This window comes from Lactuca serriola, chromosome 3 (genome assembly GCF_051521515.1).
Source record: "Lactuca serriola cultivar US96UC23 chromosome 3, Lser_US96UC23_V15, whole genome shotgun sequence".
NCBI classification, from domain to species: Eukaryota; Viridiplantae; Streptophyta; class Magnoliopsida; order Asterales; family Asteraceae; genus Lactuca; species Lactuca serriola.
Genome location: NC_136410.1, coordinates 51,416,308 through 51,441,604, shown reverse-complemented (window position 1 = coordinate 51,441,604; position 25,297 = coordinate 51,416,308). Strand labels below are relative to the sequence as shown.

Sequence of the window (25,297 nt, the reverse complement as noted above, 5' to 3'; positions counted from 1 at the left end):
CCTTGTCTTACCCGTTCGGCTAACGACCCTCCACCGATCAAGGAAGCAATGGGTGAGAGTGGACACCCATTAAGTTGCCATTTTATAGGCAACAACCTTATACCCCCTTATAGACCGGCTTCGTGAATGAGGCGTACTAGCGGTAAGACGACTTGATCTTATATATATATATATATATATATATATATATATATATATATATATTATTAGCTTATAATATTATAAAGTATAAGGGTTGAATTTTAACTTTTAAAATTCTAAGGGTTGGAACTAAAGTTTATTAAGTGACTTTATTTGTTCCAAAACTTGAGGGCAAGTTTTGTAACCTTTCAAAACTTTTCATTTCTTATAACTTATGAGTTAATTGAGTAATAAAAATGAAGACTCTTCATTTTTATAACTCTTGTGTTCTTTTAATGGCTTTAATAAAAGTGTGACTTTTGGTTTTCCATAACTTGAGGACAAGTTATGGACTCCATTAAAACACATTATGATCATGAATTAAACTACCAAGTAGGTTACAAATAGTTCTTATGATCATCTAATCTTCATAAGTTCAACAACATGAATATGAACACTTTCAGGAATCAAAAATTACACTTAAAAAACTTGTAATTTTGATAATTGCCAATGTAAATGGATTAGCATAAACATTACAACATCTAAAATCAGTTTTATAACACCAAAACAGTTTAAGGAAATGTTTCTAGTCCATTTCCAACAGCAAAAGTCGGAAATCTGCATTCTGAGGCTCCTACTCGTCGAGTGCACGAACCTACTCGGCGAGTAGGATGAATTTACACATGAACTCGGAGAGTCCCCCCATGGACTCGGCGAGTTCAACAGGCAGACAGCACAATATCGACTTTTTTCAACAATTTTGCACAAGTAACAAACAAACAAGCCTAGGCTCTGATACCACTGATGGGTTTTGAGCATTCTAACACTTCCTAAGTGTACATGCAACCCTAATAACCTTGGATCTATGTTTGTCTAGTTATCATGCAAAGTTGGATTCCAAGGTTATATTCCTGTCTAGCATACATGGGGAACAATTTTTAACTTGAATGAAAGATAGAATAACTTACCTTGTTGTTGCTTATGATCCTTGAAACCTTGTGAGCCTAGCACCCCAAGTGTGATGCCTCAAATGCTTCACACAACACCAAATGCAAAGGAGTAAACTTTTAGAGAGTATAACACTTGCAAAAATCGGCCTAGCCCTCACTTGTTCATATGTGTAGCCGATTTTGGTGGAGAATGGGTTCCTTATATAGTGTTGACACATATAGGGTTACACCATGTAAACCCTAATGTGTCATGACTCTTCATTTCTATGACCCATGGGTTTGTAACTCCCATGGAGCATCATATGGGTTTAACCCAACTTGATAATCCATGGAGCCTCTTAGCCCACTATACAAGTTATGGATGATTTACATAATCAACCCATATATTTAATTAGTTATCTTTTGATCACTTAATTAATTCCAAATTAATTCTTGATCAATACGAATTAAATAATACTATTAATATATTAGAAGTTATAATATATTAATAAACCACAAGTGTTATTTCTCTCATTTAGTCTATCCAATTGCATGGTGTCATGCAACCCAAATGGACCATGCCGGGTCGAGCCAAGTACATACCCGAAATAGTTATGGACTTAGACACCTTATCCAACAGAATCAGCCACTGTCTCTTGGTTGGAACTCTTCCAAGTAATTGCTCCTCCGTTTGAGGTAAAGACCCAGCCCAACTGAGAGCGGAAATTATCCCTATCAGTCTGAAAGCTAGCATCACTATACCCTACAACTCTCAATTCATCACTCCCACCGAGGGTAAGGACCCAGTCCTTAGTCCTCCGCATATACTTGAGGATGTTCTTTACCGCAGTCCAGTGAGCCTTGCTAGAATTCCCCTGATATCTGCTAACCATGCTCAAGGAAAAGGCCACATCAGGACGAGTGCAGGTCATAGCATACATGATCGAGCCTACTGCAGAAGCATAAGGTACTCGAATCATTTCTGCTATCTCAGCCTCAATACTCGGGCTCTAAGTTTTACTCAGTCTGGCATTACTCTGGATGGGTAATTCTCCTTTTCTTGGAGTCCTGCATGCTGAACCTCTTCAGCACCTTATCCAAGTAGGTACTCTGACTAAGTCCAATTAGTCTTTTACTATTGTCTCTCAGAATCCGTATCCCTAGAATATAGGAAACTTCTCCTAGGTCTTTCATAGAGAAACACTTCCCAAGTCAGGACTTCACTTCCTGCAAGGTTAGGATGTCATTTCCTATGAGTAGTATGTCATCCATATACAGTACCAAAAAACTGACTATACTCCCACTAGCCTTGACATAGACACAAGATTCATCTTCACTCTTTAAAAAGCCAAATTCTTTGACTTTCTCATCAAAGCAAAGATTCCATCTCCGAGGTGCTTGTTTCAATCCATAAATGGATTTCTCGAGCTTACACACTCTATTAGGGTATTCTGGATTTACAAAACCCTCTAGCTCACTCATGTAAACATCCTCAGCCAAACTTCCATTAAAGAAAGCGGTTTTTACATCCATTTGCCATATCTCATAATCATGAAATGCAGCGATGGCTAACAGAACCCTAATGGACTTAATCTTTGCTACTAGTGAAAAGGTCTCATCATAATCAACTCTTGTAGTTTGAGAAAATCCCTTTGCAACCAGTCCTGCCTTATATGTGTGTACATTACCATCCATGTCGGTCTTCTTCTTGAAGATCCATTTGCACCCAACTGTCTTACGACCTGGTACATTATCAACCAAGTTCCAAACTTGATTGTCATACATGGATTGTATCTCACTGTCCATTGCCTCTTTCCATTTAGCAGACTCGAGGCCTGTCATGGCTTCCGTGTAACTGTTAGGTTCATCCAGACCTACCAATGTCTCATCACTGATAAGTGTCTCATCTTCCATAGTAATATAGAAGCTATAATAATGCTCAGGTGCAGTCCTAACCCTTGTGGAACACCTCAGAGGTACAAACTTGTCAATTGGCTCAACAGGAGTTTCCTCCTCAGGTTGAGTGCTAGGGTTTGAAGTTCTTTCACCACTTGAATCTTGAATTTCTTCAAGGTCAATTTGCCTCCCACTGTTTCCTTGGCTTATGAACTCTCTTTCTCGAAAGACATCCCTCCTAGCTACAAAGACCACATTTTCACTAGGTCTGTAAAAGAAGTAACCAAAGGGTTGTTGTGGGTAGCCGATGAAAATACACCTCTCGCTTCGAGGTTCGAGCTTATCATGAGTCCCGCGTCTCACGAAAGCCTCGCAACCCCAAATCTTAATGTTGTCCAGTTTGGGTACTTTACCAGTCCACATCTCATGAGGAGTTTTGGCAACTTTCTTTATAGGGACTAGATTAAGGATATGGGCGGCAGCCTCTAAGGCATACTCCCAAAATGAGATTAGTAGCGAAGCTCGACTCATCATGGAACGAACCATATCCAACAATGTTTGATTACGCCTCTCAGCCACACCATTCAATTGTGGGGTCCTGGGAGGTGTCAATTGTGAGACAATCCCACATTCCCTAAGATAGTCGAGGAACTCTGAACTAAGATACTCACCACCACGATCGGATCGAAGCATCTTAATGTTCCTGCCCAATTGATTCACGACTTCCTGTTTAAACTCTTTAAACCTTTCGAAAGTCTCTGACTTATGCTTGATTAAGTAGACATATCCATATCTACTGTAGTCATCAGTAAAAGTCAAATAATAACGATTAGCATCCGTTGTGGCATGTTTGAAGGCTCCACACACATCCGTGTGTATAAGATCCAACACACCTTCACCCCTAGCATAAGAACCAGTGAAAGGTGACTTTGTCATTTTTCCAAGTAAGCATGATTCACAACTATCATCTGACTCTAGGTCAAATGACTCCAAGACTCCATCCTTTTGGAGTTGTCCTATGCGTTTCTTGCTCACATGTCCAAGAAGACAATGTCATAATGATGCTTTATCCAAGTTATTATTATCAGAAGAATCAATACACAGCACATTATTTCCTAGATTATCTACAACAGATATAGCTTCCATCACAAGGTAATGCTTTAAAATAAAGAACATTATTAAAGAAAGCATTTATTCCACCAATTTCATTATCAAAAGAAAAGGTAAACCCTTGTTTGTACAAAGCATGAAAGGAAATAATATTTCTTTCCATTTCTAGCGAATAACAACATTTATTCAAATCTAAAGTAAACCCACTACTTAGCAACAAAGAATAAACTCCAATCTTGGTGACAGGTGAAGCTTTCCTATTCCCCATGATCAAGTTTATCTTTCCATGCTCCACATTCTCACTTCTTCTTAGTCTCTGCAAATCAGAACGGATATGAATACCACAATCGGTATCAAGGACCCAAGAGTTAGAATAGGGTGAGTTATTAGATAGAATAGTGTAAATACCTGCATGGTTGGGTTTAACTTTCTCATCCTTCACATCTTGCTGGTACTTTGGGCAGTTCCGCTTCCAATGTGACTTTTCATGGAAATAGAAGCATTCAGCCTCTTTTGGGTCAAAAGAAGGAGTGACAAAACCTTTCTTGGTTCCACTTGAAGAAGAGCCATCAAGGTTCTTACCCTTGGTACCCTTCGAAGAGCTCTTCCTCTTCTTACCTCTACCTTTCCCGATTGCCAAGACAAGGACAAAGTTTGGAGTAGGAGTAGGAGTGTTAACAACCGACTTACCTTTAAGACTTGTTTATGCAGTCTTTAGGAGTCCTTGAAGTTTGCTGAGTGTGACTTCTTCCTTATTCGTGTGGTATGTAATGCGGAATTGATCATAACACGAGGGTAACGAGTGCAAAATAATATCTATTGCAAGCTCCTCAGGGAAGTTCACATTAAGCTTTAGCAAACGATCCACATACCTTTCCATTTTCTGCATGTGGCTTGTGATGGATTCTCCATCCTTCATCCTGGTTGTTATCATGGATGAGATTATTTTATACCGCTCTTGACGAGCACTCTGATGATATCTTTCCATCATATCTTGGTGCATCTCAAAAGGGTAGTAGTCCTCATAGGACTTCTGGAGTTTAGTTGTCATGGTGGCCATCATGATACATGCCACTTTGGTGGCATCTCTTTCATGAGTCTGGAAGTCAGCGATCTCCTGGGGAGTAGTAGTGAACTCATCGATCTCCTTTAGCTCCTTATCAATGACATATTCCTTGTCCTCATAACGATTCACCATCATGATGTTCCGGATCCAATCCATGAAGTTGGAACCATCGAAGATGACCCTCCCACATAGGTTCATGAGGGAAAAGGAACCAGTAGGGTTTGAGCCAGAAGCAGTGTTCTTGGAAGACATCTGAAAAAGAAGAGAACAAGTTTAGTTTAGATATAAAGATTGTCCTTAATAAAACACCTAAATGTAATATTAAGGCTAGGATCCAATCACAATATATCATAACTTAAAAGAGGTATGTCGTAATCTAAGCTATAACATATTTGAAAGGTAGGTGAATAACGATTCACCAATTTCCACCAAAAACCGAAATATAAATGTAACGACCCAAAAATCACGAGCTAAAAATTTCTTTTAAAACATTACTAAAACCATATTTATAAAACTGTATCATAAGTCATAACATAGTTTTCAAGTATTAATTCAAAACATAATCTCATTATCAGAGTAAATCATTCCCAGGCTAACGGACGATGGTGTGTGCACTGCAATCTTCCCGAGCTCCTCTTTTAAAAACTGAGTACCTGAAACCAAAACTAAAAACCGTAAGCACGAAGCTTAGTGAGCTCCCCCAATCTACCACATACCATACAATAACATATAAAGCACATACTGGACCTTGCCCACTGCATCGGACCGAAGTCCGGACTAACTGGGGCCTTGCCCCCTGCAGCGGACAGAAGTCCGGAAACTGACTGGGACCTTGTCCCCTGCATCGGACCGAAGTCCGGACTAACTGGGGCCTTGCCCCCTGCATCGGACCGAAGTCCGGAAACTGACTGGGACCTTGTCCCCTTCATCGGACCGAAGTCCGGACTAACTAGGGCCTTGACCCCTGCATCGGACCGAAGTCCGGAAACTGACTGGGACCTTGTCCCCTGCATCGGACCGAAGTCCGGAACTAACTAAACATCACATAACATAAACATATCAACTAGCATGAACACACATATACTGCATACTGCATCGGGCCATAGCCCGGAACACATAACACATAAATCATGTCTGAGCCACGAAGGCATCAAACATACTAACTACTGTATCGGATCAAAATCCGAAAACTACTGCTAGCTAAACGGGTCGGAATTGTGGCCTTAGACCCGTTCCTACTGGAAAGAAACTCACCTTAACTGTTGAGCTCTGCTGATAACCCTCTGGCTGCCAACCGACAACCCTCTGAGCCGCTGCTCCTCTAGCTCTCCAAACTACCAATATCAACATGACACTTAGTTTGACAGTCCTCCAAAAGTCAACTAAGTCAACTCTGGTCAAATTCAAAGTCCTGGTCACAGTCAACCTTCCAGGTTAACCCTACTCGCCGAGTCTGCCTACTGACTCGCCGAGTTCATGAGCTTAGAAACCTCCTCCCTTCTCGACTCGACTCGCCGAGTCAGACCATGACTCGCCGAGTCTACTGATTTCCGAGTCCTGACCTGGCCAACTCACTGGGTCTCCACTCAACTCACTAATCCAAGTCTTAACTCGAAGGGTTTGGGGTTTCGCGACTTGACTCGCCGAGTTCAAGGCAATCTTCAACAGATTCGTCGAGTTGTTCTTCCAACTCGTCGAGTTCCTGCCTATCTTCATCCAACTCGCCGAGTCCACCCATGTGACTCGCCGAGTTGCTATGCAATTTAAGTCTGATATCTAGCCTGACTCGCCGAGTCATCTCCCAGACTCGCGGAGTCCATACGTGCATTTCCATAATTGGAGTCATAGAGCTTCTCCTTTGCTCCAAACAATAGATCTGGGTTCCTAGAGTCCATTAGCAACATAAAGTTGCTAACTTTACATGCTTCTTGCCTCATAATACCAAAAACCAAGCTAGAGAGGAACTCCACTCATGGGGAAAGGCTTTTGCATAGCAACTAACATGGCTTTCTGCATTTTCGATCCAAAAAGAGCTCAGATCTGGAGTTTCAATTCCAGATCTAGCTTATGCACCAATTTCTCATCACATACTCTCAAAGAAACCCTAAAACTCCATGAAAGATGGATCTAGAAAGGAGAAAGCCAAGGATAACGATTCATTACCTCCAAATGCTCTAAAAAGTTCCACCAACTCTGGATCCAAGGCCTCCTCTTGCACCACTATGAATCTCTTCTCTTCCAATCTCCAAATTACTTCACCAAGGGTAGATCTTGCTCCAAAAATGATTTTGGTGGCTAGGGTTTGGGGTCCTAAACTATTGGGGCCGCAAATGAGCCCTAGGGAAGAGAATAAGATGCTTAAATAGGGTACCAAGTCCCGAAATTAGGGTTTCCTCGTTCAGACCCAACTCGCCGAGTTCACGAGCCGACTCGCCGAGTTGGTCACTTACTCGATCCCCCGGATCCCGCTCCGACTCATCGAGTTCCTCCCTGGGCTCGACGAGTCCACTCCTTGACTTAGGGTTTCTTTCCCTTTTTTTGGCCTTTCTGATCTTGGGTGTTACAATAAATTATTAGGTTTTAATTGGTTCTTAGAAATTCCTAGATTCTTTTGATATTCAATGAACTTATCAAAGGCATGTATCAATCTCGAGTGTGCCCTCTAATTTTTTGTGACTAGGATACCGAGGATCACAAAACGAGGTGTGAAGTAACCATGCAAATTACTTGGTATCCTTAAAGTTTATCACTCAATCGATGTACTGGTTAACCACACGCGCTCCACCGACCTATAATAAACCTTAAGTCACCCTTTACCTACCTTGTTAAGTCCAGGTTAGAGTGTCGGTTAACCACACACGCTCCACTAACGACTTAATCAAAGTATAAAGTGTAATTTCATGGATTACCACCTCATTCACATTTTCCTAAAGTAACTAATATTAGGAATTTAATAAAACATTTAGTTACTTTATAATATTCATCATACTTTTACTGAGAATTTATAAGTCCTTGTCCCACCCGTTCAGCTAACGACCCTCCATCCATCAAGAAAGCGGTGGGTGAGAGTGGACACCCATTAAGCTGCCATTTTATAGGCAGCAACCTTATACCCCCTTTATAGACCGGCTTTGTGAATGGGGCCTACTAATGGTAAGACGACTTGCTCTTATATATATATATATATATATATATATATATATATATATATATATATATTATTAACTTATAATATTATAAAGTATAAGGGTTGATTTTTCACTTTTAAAAATCTAGGGGTTAGAACTAAAGTTTATTAAGTGACTTTACATGTTCCAAAACCTGAGGGCAAGTTTTGTAACTTTACAAAACCTTTCAAATTCATAACTTATGAGTTATTAAAATGAAGACTCTTCATTTTATAACTTATGTGTTCTTTTAACGGTTTTTAACACAAAGAGACTTTTGGTTATCCATAACTTGATGACAAGTTATGGACTCCATTAAAACACATAAAAATCATGAATTAAACATTTAAACAAGTAATTCCTATGATCTATCAAAAACTCATAAGAACATGAATATTCATATCAAAGTTTCAAGAACATATGAACACATAAAATCATGAAAAATTGATATTAGCCATTGAAAATGGATTAGAACAACCATTACACCAACTAAAACAAGTTTTAAAACACCAAAACATATTAGGGTAATGTTTCTAGCCCATTTCCAGCAGCAAATATCGAAATTTTGCACCCTGCCTAGCCAACTCGTTGAGTGCACGAACTGACTTCGCCGAGTTAGTTGCATTTTCACTTGGACTCGTCGAGTCCCCCCATGGACTCATCGAGTCCCCTGTGCAAACAGCTCAAAAACTCGATTTTTACACTATTGTGCATCAAGTATTAACAAACAAGTCTAGGCTCTGATACCACTGATGGGTTTTGAGCATTCTAACACCCCTAAGTGTACATGAAACCCTAGAAAAACCTTGAATCTATGTTTGTCTAAAATACATGCAAAATATGATTTCCAAGGTTCATAATCCTATCTATCATACATGGGGAACTTTTAATCTAAAAGATGACTAGAATTACATACCTTGTAGTTGATTTGATTCTTTGAAAACCTTGAGAGCCTAGCACCCCAAGTGTGATGCCTCAAATGCTTCACACAACACCAAATGCTTTTGAATAACTTTAGAGTATGTATAACACTTGTAAAAATCGGCGTGCCCTCACTTGTTCTTAGTCTAGCCGATTTTGGTGAGTATCATGTTCCTTATATAGTGTGTCACATCTAGGGTTACACCATGTAAACCCTAATGTGACATGACTCCATTTCCTTGATCCATGGATTTGTAACTCCCATGGAGCATCCTATGGGTTTAACCCAACTTGATAATCCATGGAGCCTTTTAGCCCACTGTACAAGTTATGGATGATTTACATAATCAACCCATATATTTAATTAGTCATCTTTTGATCACTTAATTAATTCTTGATCAATACTAATTAAATAATATTAATATATTAGAACTTATAATATATTAATAAACCACAAGTGTTATTTCTCTCATTTAGTCTATCCAAATGCATGATGTCATGCAACCAAATGGACCATGCCGAGTCGGGTCAAATACATACCAAATATAGTTATGTACTTAGACACCTTATCCAACAATCAAAAGCACCTATAACATCTACCAACAAAACCCATAAACCTATATCATTAACATCACCCATGACTACCACTTCCTCGGCATCACTTAAAACATCCACACCCTCCTTAGAAAAAACATTTAACACTTCAGAAACCGGAACGATACAATCATCAACACGAACATCAATAACGAAAAATTCAGAACCTACATCATCTAAACCATCCTAACACCAACATCCACTACCACATCATTAACACTTATATCTACTACCACAACCTCAAAACCTGCATCTACACTACCATCCTCCACAACTACAATAACTACCACACTCTCCTTAAATAAAGGAACTACCACATCCTCAACATATACATCTATCCCAACACTTACCCTAGAATATACCCCATCAACAACACCTATCCTAGAATCTACCCAATCACCAACACAACCACCCATGAATGGATCTATAGTGGAAAGTGTAGAAGGTGAAAACAATTCCTCTGAAGATTGTAGACCAGATGGACGTTTTAATGTTCATGTTTGGAAAAATACATGAGATACCAATTCAAATCTCAATTACAACTTTTTTATGTATTAAATTTTGGTTTACACCTACATATCAATTCATAACTTAACACATCGCATGATTACTTGCAGGCTAATGCCACTAGACCCTTGTGCACATGTTATTAGTCAGTCCTTTAAACAAAGAGTAGATCCAGAAGGGTACGTTTGGGCACCAGTAAGCAAAGAAATGCGCGAATTATATTCGGAGAAGTTTCAAGTAACTATAAGTCATAAATTGTTATTTGGTAAACATTTACACTTCAACTTATGTTTATATTGTTAATGTGTAGAAAAAATGTTGTTGGGATGAGACAATAGACTCGTTGGTGAGGCAAGCTTGGGAAAGGAAAGCGGCACAAAGTTATGGTCAATATCTCTTCAACATGAGGAGTCCAAAAAGAAGCAAACATGGCTTTAAACCAGCTCATATTCCACAGGAAGTCTGGAACTCCTAGCAATTAAAATGGAATACATAACAATACAAGCTAAAATCTGAGCAGAGAACAAGAAAAATAGGCGTAACGGTGTGGCTGATGGAGTAGCAAAACCCAAACATAACGTTGGATCCGCATGTCATTTGAAGATAGCTTCTGATTTGGTAATTTTTTAAATGGTACCTCGTATCAATTTTTGCATATGTTTATCTATATATTTGAATTTTTATATGGTATTTATGCAGAAGAGGAAATTAGGACATGAGCCACCCCATAGTGAATTGTTCCTGTATACACACACTAAGAATCATGATGGAGTCACTTTCACAAATGAAAAAGATAGACAAATTCATGTAATATTCATTTCAGTTTAAATTAACATTTATATTGTAGCTACTCCATAATATCATTCCTAAATTTGATATGTTTTAACTTATAATTTTATTTTGTAGGCGGCCTATACAGGAAAACGGGAAGAGTCGGAAGCTGAAGGTGTTGAATTTGAGGAGGACAAGCTATTTTATGTTGTTGTTGGTGGTCATGATAAAAAAAAGACTTTATGGATTAGGCTCTTTTGCAAAGGCGGTTCCCAATAGGAATGGTAAAACGAATGTATCTTAGATTCCGGAAAAAAAAATGATGAAATAGAAGAAATGGGGGAGCTTGTTGCTAAACAAAAACAGCAAAACAAAGATCTTAAAGAAATGATCAACGCCCAACAAGAGGAAAACAAAGCAAGGGTCAGGCATCTTGAATAACAACTTCAAACGGCATTGGATCTTATTAATGTTGTTACAAAACAACAAGAGTAGTAGGTTGATATATGTTTATTGAAGATTGTGTATTTTAGAGTAGCAACTTTCTTTTTTCCATGTAATAAATAATTATTTTGTTATTTTATGATATAATGGTTATGAGTTTTTTGTTTTTTTTATTTTTCATATATTACTTCAAAATTATTTGGATATAATTTATAAATCAATTATCAATCGGTCCATATTGAATCTGGTATATAATATATACACCACTAAAATTGCTAGGGATTCATGACCACGGAATTTGCTAGGAGATCATCAAACGGATTTAGCTAGGGATTCATCACCACGGATTTAGCTAGGGATTCATCACCATGGATTTTGCAAAGGATTCATCACCACGGATTTTGCTAGGGATTAACTACAACGGAATTTGTGATGGAAGAACTACCATGGAATTTTTGATGGAAACCTACTACGGAATACACGACGGAATACCATCTACCACGAATTTCATTACGTTGTCACAATTACGAAGGAAATATCGTTTCAGTTGCAAACCCCTCACTACGGCGTTTTTAGGGACGAAAATAGGTTGTTGCAAATTTCGTCGCTATTCGTCTTTTGCAACGGAATTTCAGCTTTTCGCAACGGATTCCTTCCGTAGCAAAATCGCGTTTTTCTTGTAGTGTAACCATCACGTTAAAGGATTTCTTATGCTTTTATAAGTGATCAAATAAATTCAAAAACTCTTTTAAAGTTATGTTACTTAGTTATTTATAAAACTCTGTTTTTAAAGTACAATCATAACTCAGTAGATAATCGAGTCTTTTCTACAAATCAAAGACAGTACAAAACAAGCATACTAGTAAACTATAATAGGTATAGTTTAGGGCTTCAGAACATACAATAACAAGAACAGGGAGGAACATACAATAACAAGAACAAAAAGGAACATACAATAACAAGAACAAGATAACATTTATGTGAGACTACTTCACGGCTTAGCAATATACTTGTTAGGTCGCGTTTTGTAACCAGAGTCTTCTGGAGGGAGAACGGACATTGTGTGTATAGATCTATACGGGACTGACAAGCCCGCATCCCGATTGTTCGCTACAGTTTGGCCGGCGAGCCAAGGGGTGACAAATGTCACATCAGTTTCAACGCTAGCAGGTCGTCGTGTTAAACACTTGTCAATCATTATGGTTATAACAACATCACATTTTAACCTTAATTAACAAACTGGTTTTAAGGTAGTTAGTGTTTCAGTAGTTACTTTACACAACATTACTGAATATTTTCATTTTCCCATTACATTCATATAGTGATCTTCTCACATAAAAGGTAATACAAACTATTTCCTAGTAAATATAGTCTTAAACTTGGGAAAACTTACAAAAGACAAGCAGTACAGTCGAGTCTCGGTACATTCAGTAAAAAAGGGGACCTATAATGCTAACTTTATGATTCCTCGGTAGATACATCAGAGATATATATTAATCGGGTCCGGCAGACAGTAGGGTGTGTGCTTTCCGCTTCATTTCATGTTCCTTATTTGGTTGTGGGCTTAGAGAAGATTCACCCAGTCTACTATCTATTCGATCTTAGCTATATATATATATATATATATATATATATATATATATATATTCCGTATACACCAAGTAATCATAGGGAGTACCAGGTATGGGTCAGGTCATAGTATATAAATTCAATATACTGTTTTCTAGTACAATAACACACTTTTCAGATAGAACGTTTAGTAGGCTAAACTAGAAACTTATCAGCAAAAGGGTTTAATCCATTTTATTAAACCAATATAACTTAAAGGACCTTTAGTGGTTAATTCTATAATACCTTTGTTTATATATCAGGGTTATATGTAAATAATATCCGATAGGCAGTTGGATGTGTGCTTTCCGCCTTACTTCCTGTTCCTTGTTTGGTTGTGGACTTAGGGCAGATTCACCCATTTAACTGTCCGTTCGATATTATATTACATATAGCTTGTATAAACCAAGTGATTATAGAAGGAACTATTGTGGTTACCATTTTTACTAAAGGAAATATATGATTTTATTAAAGAATGTTTTCATCAAATTTAAAGGACTATTACAGTTAACTCCGTAAGTACCAAATGAATACACCAGGGTTATATATAGTGAAGATCTAACTAACAATGGGATGTGTGACTTCCGCCTCATTCCATGTTCCTTGTTTGGTTGTAGACTTAGGGCAGATTCACACAATCGATTGTCTGTTTACTCTAAACTGTATATAACTTGTATCCATTTAATACTCATAGAAGAAATTGTAGAATCATTTTTACTTTCATTCATCATATCAGGAAATATAGGATTTTATGGAGGAACGGGCGAACTTTTCTAAAAGAACTTGCAACTTACTTTTCATCACTTAAATACTTATGAACTCACCAGATTAAATGTTGATCTACTCTTTCAAAATAACTTGTATTCTCAGGAAACTAGTAGAGTGGTACACGCATTGGGATTCAGAAGATGAAGTATAGTAACTTCATGTCTTGTTTTGTTATTTACTTTTGGAGTCAATCTTATGTGAACCACATACTTTCTAAACACTTTCGTATTAATGAAATAGTTGTTTGTTACTTTGATTACTATGATGCATGTGTTGTGATACTAAACATGACGTCCTCCGCCCCCGAACGTTTCCGCCGTTCCGGTTTGGGGGTGTGACAGATTAGTATCAGAGCATTGTTTATAGTGAACTAAGTATATCAACCTATAAAAGATATACAGCTATAAATGCAATGGGGCCGAAGTGCTCTGAAAAAAGTATATTTTACAAATATAACAATACTTTATAAAAGTATACATACATGCTTATACATATATACGTACTAGAACAAGTATCACAAGAAGAACAGAACAAAAGTATTTAAAGGTTGAACACTACTGTCAAACCTGGATAGTTATGTAATCATAGTTAGGATCAATATAGCCTGATCAACTATATTCATTTGAGACGTGACCGACATGTGTTTGGGAGTGATGTGGTGTTGCAACAGTCTTAAAACTTACCAAATTCTATTCAAGGGATTTCTAGATCAGAATATAAAGTTAAAATACTATAGGAATATTTTATGATACTATAAGACAACAAGTTTAAAACATATCAGGTTCATTACATTAAAATACTATAGGAGTATTTTAGGCACTAAAAATAACTTATGTGAGAACTTAAAAGACCCTTATGGTAGGTCTATGATTCTGGAGTGTATACTTCTACGGTTTTATATAACTGAGATTTTATAGACTTAGAATTTGTTATCTATGCTTCACTTCCTGTTCCTTGTTTGGTTGTGGTTTTGGAGTAGGATCACTTATTCGAAGGTCTATTTAATCTTAAATTATATACAACTTGTATACATTGCACAATCATAGGAGGACCCGGTAAGGATCACCCCATAATGTTACACTTAATCTCATAGATTCTTTAGACACTTCCATTCTCGTACGACAAACCCTCATAGATGTAACCACTCCATCATAGCAGTCAGCAGAGGAGTCAAGGAGAAACAAAAAGAGATTCAAAAAGAGTTTTCCAAGAAAGGATCAGCTGAAGAAACCCTGATAAATTATGAACTTACCAGCTTAAATGTTATCTACTCTTTCAAAATAACTTGTATTCTCAGGAAACTAGTAGATAGGTACACGCACTGGGATTCAGAAGATGAAGTATAGTAGCTTCATGTCATGTTTTTTTATTTACTTTTGGAGTCAATCGTATGTGAACCACATACTTTGTAAACACTTTCATATTAATGCAATGGTTGTTTGTTACTTTGATTACTATGATGTATGTGTTGTGATATTAAACATGACGTCCTCCGCCCCTGAACGTTTCCACCGTTCCGGTTTCGAGGTGGGACAGATAGCCTGAGAAGTCTTGGTCTAGGCTCTTTTGCATGTTCCTTGTTTCATTGTGGCTTTAGAGTAGGATCATCTATTCGGGTGGCTATCTCACATCTGCTTACTTATGGTTACGCATTCTATGGGCGTTAGCTGGTAGCAGGATTGTATGTTGTGAGAGGACTAGTAGGCGGTAGTGAGTTGTATGATTGTTGTTTGCATGTATTATGTGCCTACTTGATCCTGATTCTTTACATGTTGACATTTTGTGTTTGGTTTGGGTTGAGGCGGTCCTGTTGTGTGTTGTAGGAAAAGATACCCGGTACGGGCCGGCTATAAGACCTAGGCACGGAGGCTCGGGAGGAGTGGTAGGGTTGAGGCAGTAGGCCAATAAACCCTGGGTTTTCCAGCCCGATGGTTGATTGGACCTGTTGTATATTGGCATTCCAACCTGGGGTATTCTATCCTGAGGATGATTGGGCCCGGAGGTTGACTGGGCATGGGGTATTCCAACCCGATGGTTGATTGGATCCGACATGTTTGATTGTATATGTTATCTATTTATATGGTGGTATTTTGGGGGAAACTTACTAAACTTTATGCTTATCCAGTTGTTTATTGTTTTAGGTGTCATTGGTGTCTATAGGAAGGCGAAGGTGGGACCGTACACACGCATCAGTAGCATTGAGGATTTCGCATTTTCTATAAAACTCTGATTTTAAATACATGTAATTCGGAATAAACGGGTTTCTTAATAATGGATTTATAAATTGGAAGGTTTTACCTTAATAAAAATAAAATAAAATAAATGGTTGTGAAAATGGGACGTTACAAAGGGTTCAAGAGTTTTCCACTTTTAGTCCCTAGCATTTACCAAATGTGACTCCTCATGTTTTTGCCACATTAGTTTGTGGAGTTGTTGCTTTTGGTGCCCCCACCTTTGATATTCTACTATACAGTCTTATTTTCCTCAAATAATAACTCATATATTTAACTACCAATGATAGCACTAGATATCAAATAAAGTATTTATAGCACTATATAAGAATGTTGCTACTATAGGTAGAAATAAACCTTTCAAAGTATGATGCCTTAATTGGAAAAAAAAGTTTAAAACAAATACCGACCTGGGGCGCAACCTGGGTTTTTTTACTAGTTTATCTAAAATTATTAGACTTTCATTAAATGTCATTTCACAAAATGGAGAGTAGGGTGTGTGTGTGTGTGTTAATAATTCATAATTGTTTTGAATTTATGTCGTAAATCTTTTAAATCTATGACCGACTCAAATGATGATGAAAACAAGTTATAAAGTATTTCTTATGATTTAGAAAACTTTAAAAATCAATTATTTATGATGAACTTTATATCATTCTATTTTGGTCTTATATGATGCAGGTGGTAACTAAGTAGCAATATATCTTGTAAAACTCACGAGTTTAGTAATTTACTTTGTTTGAATAGCATTCTAACTATTTTTAAGCTCATAGTAATGTGGGCTAACTGTGATTGTGTCTATATTAAAGTATATTGCTATTTAATTTCAATGAATTATAGCAATGTACTTTTAAAGTACAATGATTTAGTTTGAAATTTTTAAAAATATAAGTAATCTTTTTATAATACAAATGTGAGAACTGTGTTATTTTAGTAATAAAAAAAATGAAAGTACATTGCTTTTTAATGCATTTAACTCATATGTGGGTTGATTACAAGAATATCAATGGAAGTGCATTGCTATTTGTTGTAGTTAACCCTCTAATGCGATTGTACTTGAATTTACAGTTAGGTTGACTGCCAAAAATAACTACGATGAATGTAGGCTGGTATAATGAATAAAAATAAGTTTGTATGTGGTTGTATAATTGGAACAAATGAATGATATAAGTACAAAAAGAAAATAACGAATTTCATAGTACAATGCTATAATTGGAACAAATGAAAGTCCGATGTTATACAAGAGAGTAAAATCTATCTATTGTTTTTCCGTCGATATACTCGGCCAAGGGACGGGTAAAACACTAGTTAATTTTAGTTCACAACGGAGAGTTTCTTCTTCTTCTTCCCCTTGACAGTTTTCTTAACCAGACACAAAACAGCTAAGAAATATAATTGAAATACATTTCATTTCCTAGCAAGTGAACACATGGCAAATTGTAATTCCATATCTTCTAAAATCATTTTGCTAACCAATAAGACCCTTAGTTTCTTTTGATCATATACTTTCGTTTTTCTTTTCTTTTTTCTTCTTTTACATAGCCATAAGAGTTGTGGGTACCCATGGATATCTTGATCATGTGTATGTTTGACTTGTTGCCTTATGATATTTGTATAATAGTATTAAGTTTATCTAACTGTATTATAGTAAATTTAAATTTTGTTGCTGATAAATTTGGTTTGGTATTCTTTATGGTTCATTGGTTACTATCATGAATTCTTGTTCAATTTGCTTAAGCAAGACCAATATGTGAAATGCAAACTACATAAAAAACTGATGTATTTGTATTCGTATTTGTTTTAATCGTTCATTTTGACGAATTCTTAGGTATTTCTTAGGATTTTTCTTGCATTTTTAAAGAAAGGGTTTCAATTTCTTAGTTTTGTAATTTCTTGAGGTTAAAATGATAATTTAATGTTGAAATTGAGATAGTAGCAATGGTAATTTTGCATAAAAGGCTCGATTTTTCAGTTCTGATCACCAAAACATAGCAATGTACTTTTGATGAGGGACTCACAGTAACAACAAACTTTAACAAAGCAACCATTAGAGCATATATTGGGACAGAACCATCTGGGACCGGAAGTAACAAACTTGAATCTTTTATATAATTCCAAATATAAAGAAGAACCATAGCTCACCAAAACCAATCTCATTCCCAATTAACTGAATGCCAAAAAAAATCGAATGTTGAAAAGTAACTTTGCAACTTGCAATGAAGAGGGGAAGAAGAAGCGCAAGTCTGGACCTTGGGATGAAAAGACGTGACCTCTTGGAGAAGAAGATGAGAAAAACAACGTAAGGACAAAAAAAAATGAAGTTTTTTAATATTTAATTAGGCGTAATCCTAATCTTTAGTTTGGAAGGGTACTTTAGTAATATGATATAGAATTTTGAATTTTAAATATGTTTTTAATATTAAATTCATTTAATCCTAATAAAATTATAAGTTTAGATACAAATATGAATTTTAGGTACCGTTTGGCAGATGAACTAGACTAAACACGACAAGACTTGTCCGGACTAGGCAAATAATTTGTATTGCATTTGATAAGACTGGAACATAACAAAACATGTTATCTTAAATCAATAAACCAAAAACATTAGCATGAAGCCATATATCTAGAAATCAAGAAGTCAATAAATTGATTATCAAGAAATAAACTGATAACTAACAACTAACAGATGTAGGTAATAGTAAAGAGGAAAATCGAAATCGATCAGCTAAGTAGATATAAAGTTAAAAAAAAAAAAAAAAAAAAAAAAAAAAAGACAAAATTGCAAAAATAGTCCCTATGGTATGCTTTTTTTTTTTTTTTTTTGGGGGGGGGGGGGGGGTAGTCCTTCACTATTTGGGGTTTTTGGTGTTGCAATTGAAGTTTATTTTTTACAATCCATACTCTTATAATAATCCATACTCTTATAATATGTTGATTTTTGTTGTACTCTTTAGCTTGTATCGAACAAAATCAAGAGCAGGGTAAATGTTTGGTGCTCTAGGACTGCTAAAGAAGGGGGGGGGGGGGGGGGGGGGGGTAGTCCTTCACTATTTGGGGTTTTTGGTGTTGCAATTGAAGTTTATTTTTTACAATCCATACTCTTATAATAATCCATACTCTTATAATATGTTGATTTTTGTTGTACTCTTTAGCTTGTATCGAACAAAATCAAGAGCAGGGTAAATGTTTGGTGCTCTAGGACTGCTAAAGAAGACATTGCTTATCTGCCAAACCTTCAAAAAGGTCTCTCTCTCTCTCTCATCCTCACAAAAGTCGTCAAAGGGTGAAATCATGGTAGAGATGACTTCTGTTGTAAAAACCCCCTTCTTCTAAACCTGTAACTAGAGGAAAAACACACAAAAGAGATCGTCTGGTGGTGGATCAAAAATCAAAAAGGGAAGGCGCCTTCGTTTTCATCAGATTGAGAAAAGAACGGACGAAGCAGCAAGAGAGGTTGTCTGGTGGTGGATCAAAAATCGCGAGGGAGAAGGGGGTCCGTCTAGATCGGCAACCCTTTATGGGTTTACTCTTCATCACCGGCGGCAACTGTGGTGGTCGTTGTCATCTACGATGGCGAGGGAGCTTCACTCCTCTTGTCCGACAGAAAATGCGAAAGGATAAAGGGCCAAGGCGGATTAGCGACTTAAGAAAGGGTGTTTGGCTTTAAAGTCGACCGGTAAGATGGAGGGTGGGATTGAAACTGATCTCCGACGATCCGGCTTTCAATTGGGGTGTAGATATTGAAAAGGATAGTAATAGTCGCATAGTTGCTCTGGCGGCCTCTAGACTGTTCTTTCTTTTCTGATCCAACAATTATGCGAGGAAGGAGGTGTCCGGAGTTGTGTTTTCTCGACAATCCCCAGTTCGTTGGCGGCTCCGGGCAACAGAGGAAGAAGAGGGGAGCGAGGGCTCTTGTCCCTTTCAATCTCGCCGGAATTTGCAACCACTCCGATGGTTTCTTTGACAGCAAATCGGAGAAGAATATATATATATATATATATATATATATATATATATATATAAAGAGAGAGAGAGAGAGAGAGAGAGAGAGAAAGAGAGAGCGTGTGTGTTGGCCCCTATTTTTATTTTATATATATAAATACTTATAGGAAAAAAAATGGAAAATAAATATAATAAAGGCAATTTAGTCTTTTCAGTTTACCAAAAGACAAAATCACAAACAAACTACCATAAAAAAACCACCAATCCAAAAAACTCATGGTTTTGACTAAAATCTCAAAAAATTTCATACTACAGGGACCATTTTTGCAGTTTTGTCTAAAATAGATTCAATTACACGTGATATCTAAATATATTATTTTAAATTATTTAGAGATATTTAATTACTAAATAAGTTTAAAATATAATAATTAAACTATTATATCATATATAATAAATTAATATCAATTTAATTCATAATGTATAAAACAACAAATTTGATGTTATAACATTTTCCAGCAACAAAATAATCTAAAATTGAAATTTTTTAAACAAAACTTGATGTGAAAAATAAGTTTCGATATCATGCTTGGAGATTTGGGAATATAACTAAAATATGTTGAATAAAATCCAAATTAATGTTACATTTTGTGGAGCCAATCATTCCAACAATACATAAACTAACATTCTTTAAGGCCGTTAGCCCAAACCCAAACGTATGGTTATGGAGTATCGAAGCACACGAACAAACTTAACCCACAAGAAACCGAAAAAGGGATCTAATCATCTAAATATCTAATCAAATCGGCGATCTCAAAGGCTTACTGTTATCGATGAGCGGTTACCAGAGTTTCAATAAACCTCAATCCATCAAACCTTGGCGCAAATTTCTCCGAACAACAACTCTTTTTTTCCGGCGACGAATCTTCATTATAATTGCTCGATGCTCCATGATCCTGTAAAAAGTTCAAAACAGATTGAAGGAATTGTATAAGGAATAAGGACAAAACGGAAGGTGAAGCAACAAAAATCGAGATAGTTTTCGTAATGATTTACCTGGTGAGAGGTTTGGTTTTTGCGATTAGAGGCAGTGATGGCAGTTGTGGCGGAAGCGGCGGCGATAGAGGCTGCTAAGAAGCTTGGTTTCTTCATGGTGACGGTGGGATCTGATCGAGTGAAGAAGAGGAGGGTTTTCTGGGGGAAAGGGGCGAGAGAGAATTGTGTTGGTAATTGAAGAGGTGCAACATGTTGTAGCTGTATATATACAGTATAATAAAAGAGGACTTTGTTTTATGATATTTTTACGCGGCAAATACAAGTCCGCCATTGTAGGCCCCACCTCCTACTCTACATTCTTTTATTAATTATTAAAACCTGAAAAATGAATATGTTCTGGTTGACCAAAACAATTATCAAAGAGGAATATATGTGGTTTGAATTTGTTAAATATAATTATTTTTAGAAATAACTCTAAGGGGAATATAAAATTAGTTTAATCCGAAATGATAAAGAAGTAAGTAATAGATATGGATCAATGTATTTTGTTTTGAGATGTCTTATGATTAATATTATATCCTTAACATGTCTTTTCGGATGAAGGAAATATATCTATGACATATTCAATCTAGTGTATTATTAAACTTATTGTAGTTGAATTTTAAAACGAGGAATTAGGTTTTCAATATTTTTATTTAACTCTTTAATAATTTAAATGCTTGTTTATCTTATCCAACATGCTTTTTATTTATACAACAAAGTAGTTTCTTTAAATAAAATATAATGTCTATGCTAGTTGGATTAATGCTTCAGGAACTCCCTTTGAACTCGGATCACCATTGAAATATTATGATGAAGCTAGAAAAAAAAATTAGCTAGCGATGTTGAATTTTCAAAAAAAAAAAAAAATTTTTTACAATATTGTTTGATCTTTTCTCATTAGTTAAACTAGGTGTAAGACCCGTGTATCACACGGGTTTATTAAAAATAAAAAATTAATATCAATATATAAATATGAAATGTTTTATAATATAATATTTTACATAACTTTCTGAAAATTTGCAAAAGAAATTAAATCGTTTGAAGTATTTATGAGAATTTATTACCAAATTATTAGGATGATTTTATTTCCTTATAAAACTCATTACAATTTTATAGAATTTTATTTTACGAAAATTAAAATCCCTAAAAAATGACTAGTGAAAAATAAAATTTCTAAAATTTTCACAAAAAAACTTTCATTTATTAAAGAGGATGTTTGTTTATCCATTCTGTTTATTTTTAGTCCTCGTGATGAAGTTTGTTTTTTCAGATATAGAATCCTATAAAACAAGTTAATTAATCGTTAATGTTGTACAATCATCCTAGCTCATAATGTACAGTTAACTTTTTCTTTGCAATCATCCTAGCTCATAATGTACAGTTAACTTTTTCTTTACAATAATGTTTTATTTCTTCTACAAATTATGTAATATTGTTTCATATTTTTGTCAATTTATACAAATGATAAGAATTACACAAGAATATTCCAACTAGTTAAGCATGTTATGTATAATGTCTCATATTTTAATCGAAGAATGAAATGTTACTATACATTTAATACAGAAGCAACTTTATTACATAAATTGCTCAAACATAAACATTTAGTGCTCTTTTAAAAGTTTAAATTATATGTGGAATGAAGATATACATGGATATTTTATAAAGAAATTAAAGGCATAAGATAGCAAGGCATGGGTGGAATTCGTCATGGGTGTGTGTGTCTATATGAGAGCATTTAAGTTGGGAGGTATGAGAACCAGACGTTAAAAATGTGGCCTAAATAGTTGGAGCTAGGATAATCATTGTACACGTGGATGGAGGACATGTGTCCACGTATTATGACATAGTTTCCACAAGTTTCAAAATGGCCAAATGGCCAATATGACTTGTAGAAAGGGAAAGAACGTTGTTGATGGCGGGTGCACCCACTTTGCATATATACCCCTTTTTTGCTAGTCTTATCCTCCATTTAAACTTTTTTAGGTTAACATTATCAACCATTCATTAGTATAATTTTAAAATTATATTCAACATACAGTCAATGATATTTAAATTTGAAAAACAATAATAATAGAGGACTTATATGTGTTAAATTTAAAAAAGCAAAAAAATACTAGTTTTATTTTAACTTATTAACAACTAAATATATTTTTTGAATCTTGATTTTAATTGCTAATGAAAAAACTTAAATTTGTAATTCAAAATTAAAGAAAAGGGAAAAAATTTACATATATAGATAATACTATAATAGTTTCCTTTTAATAATTTTCTTTTAAAACAATTCATTTTTTCAATAAAAATACTAAATTTTTGGAAAGATTTTTCTTATGACAATCCACAATCAAATCAAAATGATGACATGGATGACAATATATAGTTTCTCTGTTGCAAATTGACTATTTTTGACGTGGTGTTTGATTTGGTTCGAGATGTTTGATAGGCTAATGTGTCACGTATTATTCAGTTGGTTTATTGTTTCGGTTTAAATAGATCCTACCTAGTAAATAAAAAAAAAATTATTACATGTCTTTTTCTCTTTTATTTAGAAACATGTCATTTTCTATAATTTTTAAATTTTTTATTTTTCACTTGTCATTTTATTGTATTTTTCATTTTATTAAATTAAAATTCTACATTTAATATGTAAGGTAATATATATGTAAGATATTTATTAGAAAGTGTTTATATATGTAATCTATTCAATATATTAAAGTCTCATTAATTTTAATAATTCAAAAAAATTCTCATTTTTCTTATAAATTCAAACTTTTCAAAATGTTAAATTTCATATTTAATTTTTTTTAAATAAACTCATGTAATACATTGGTCTCACACCTGGTTTTTAATAATTCTAAATTATTCATAACTAAATCGAACAACATTTAATTTAATTTGTTTTGAGTTATTATGGTAATTGAATTATGTTTAATTTTGTGCCAAATATTTTTCATTCTCAATATAGAAAACTAAGATAGGTAATTGAATAATTTGTCAAGCCTAGTGTAGTTTTTAAAATGAAGCGTAAATTATAGAAATGATTCGTGTGGTTGTATGATTTTTCTGGATAAAGTATATTTTTCACAATTTGGAGATTCCCCAGTGAAAGTGGAAACAGATTTCTATGGACTTTATCACCAAGTTACCGAGAATTGCACGTGGAGTTGACGCAATTTGGGTGATTGTGGACCGGCTGACGAAGAGCGCTCACTTCCTCGCCATCAGTGAGAGTTCTTTTGTTGAGAGACTGGTCGAGATCAATTTAAGAGAGGTGGTAGCTCGACATAGAGTGCCGACCTCGATAGTATCAGATCGAGACGTGCGCTTTACTTCCAGATTCTTGAAGAAATTTCATGAGGAGTTGGGTACCCGGTTACATTTCAGTACCGCATACCATCCGCAGACAGACGGGCAGAGCGAGCGGACGATTCAGACGCTTAAGGACATGTTACATGCATGTGTTATGGATTTCGGAGGAAGTTGGGACACTTATTTGCCCTTGGTTAAGTTTTCTTACAACAACAGCCATCATTCGATTATTGGTATGCCTCCCTTTGAGCTTCTTTATGGGAGAAGGTGTCGGACTCCCATTTGTTGGAGAGAGGTAGGGTAGTGAGTGATGGGTGGCACTGAGATAGTGCTGAAGATGACTGAGCAGATTCAGCAGGTCAGATAGAGGTTTTTGACGGCCCAGAGTCGCCAGAAGAGTTATGCAGATAGGGGACGATCTAAGCTGGAGTTCCAGGTCGGAGATTTTGTACTCCTGAAGGTGTCCCCTTGGAAAGGGGTGATTCGATTCAGGAAATGGGGCAAGTTGGGGCCCCAATACATTGTTCCTTTCAGAGTGACCGCCAGAGTGGGTAAGGTACCATACCGGTTAGAGCTACCTGCAGAATTGAGTCGGATTCATAACACCTTCCACGTGTCCTAGTTGAGGAAGTGTGTAGCCGATGAGACGGCAGCGGTGCCCTTAGAGGACATTCAGGTGGATGCGAGCCTGAATTACATTGAGAGGCCGATCACGATTTTGGATTGAAAGGTGAAGGTTCTGAGGAACAAAGAGGTACCCCTGGTTCGTATCAAGTGTCAACATCAAAAGGGGTCCGAGTCGACTTGGGAGCCGAAGTCAGAGATGCGAGAGAAATATCCCGAGTTACTTTTGGAGCATGACTTCGAGGGAGAAGTCTGGTT

General features: G+C 36.0%; 1 long non-coding RNA gene across 1 annotated transcript; it reads right to left on the bottom strand.

Moving 5' to 3' along the window:
- Positions 1-20,667: 20,667 nt before the first annotated feature.
- On the bottom strand, positions 20,668-21,442 carry LOC145092275 (uncharacterized). Its single transcript, XR_013702472.1, has 2 exons — positions 21,128-21,442; positions 20,668-21,027 (listed from the first exon to the last, which is right to left on the bottom strand). It is a non-coding gene; the product is annotated as an uncharacterized LOC145092275 (long non-coding RNA).
- Positions 21,443-25,297: the final 3,855 nt, after the last annotated feature.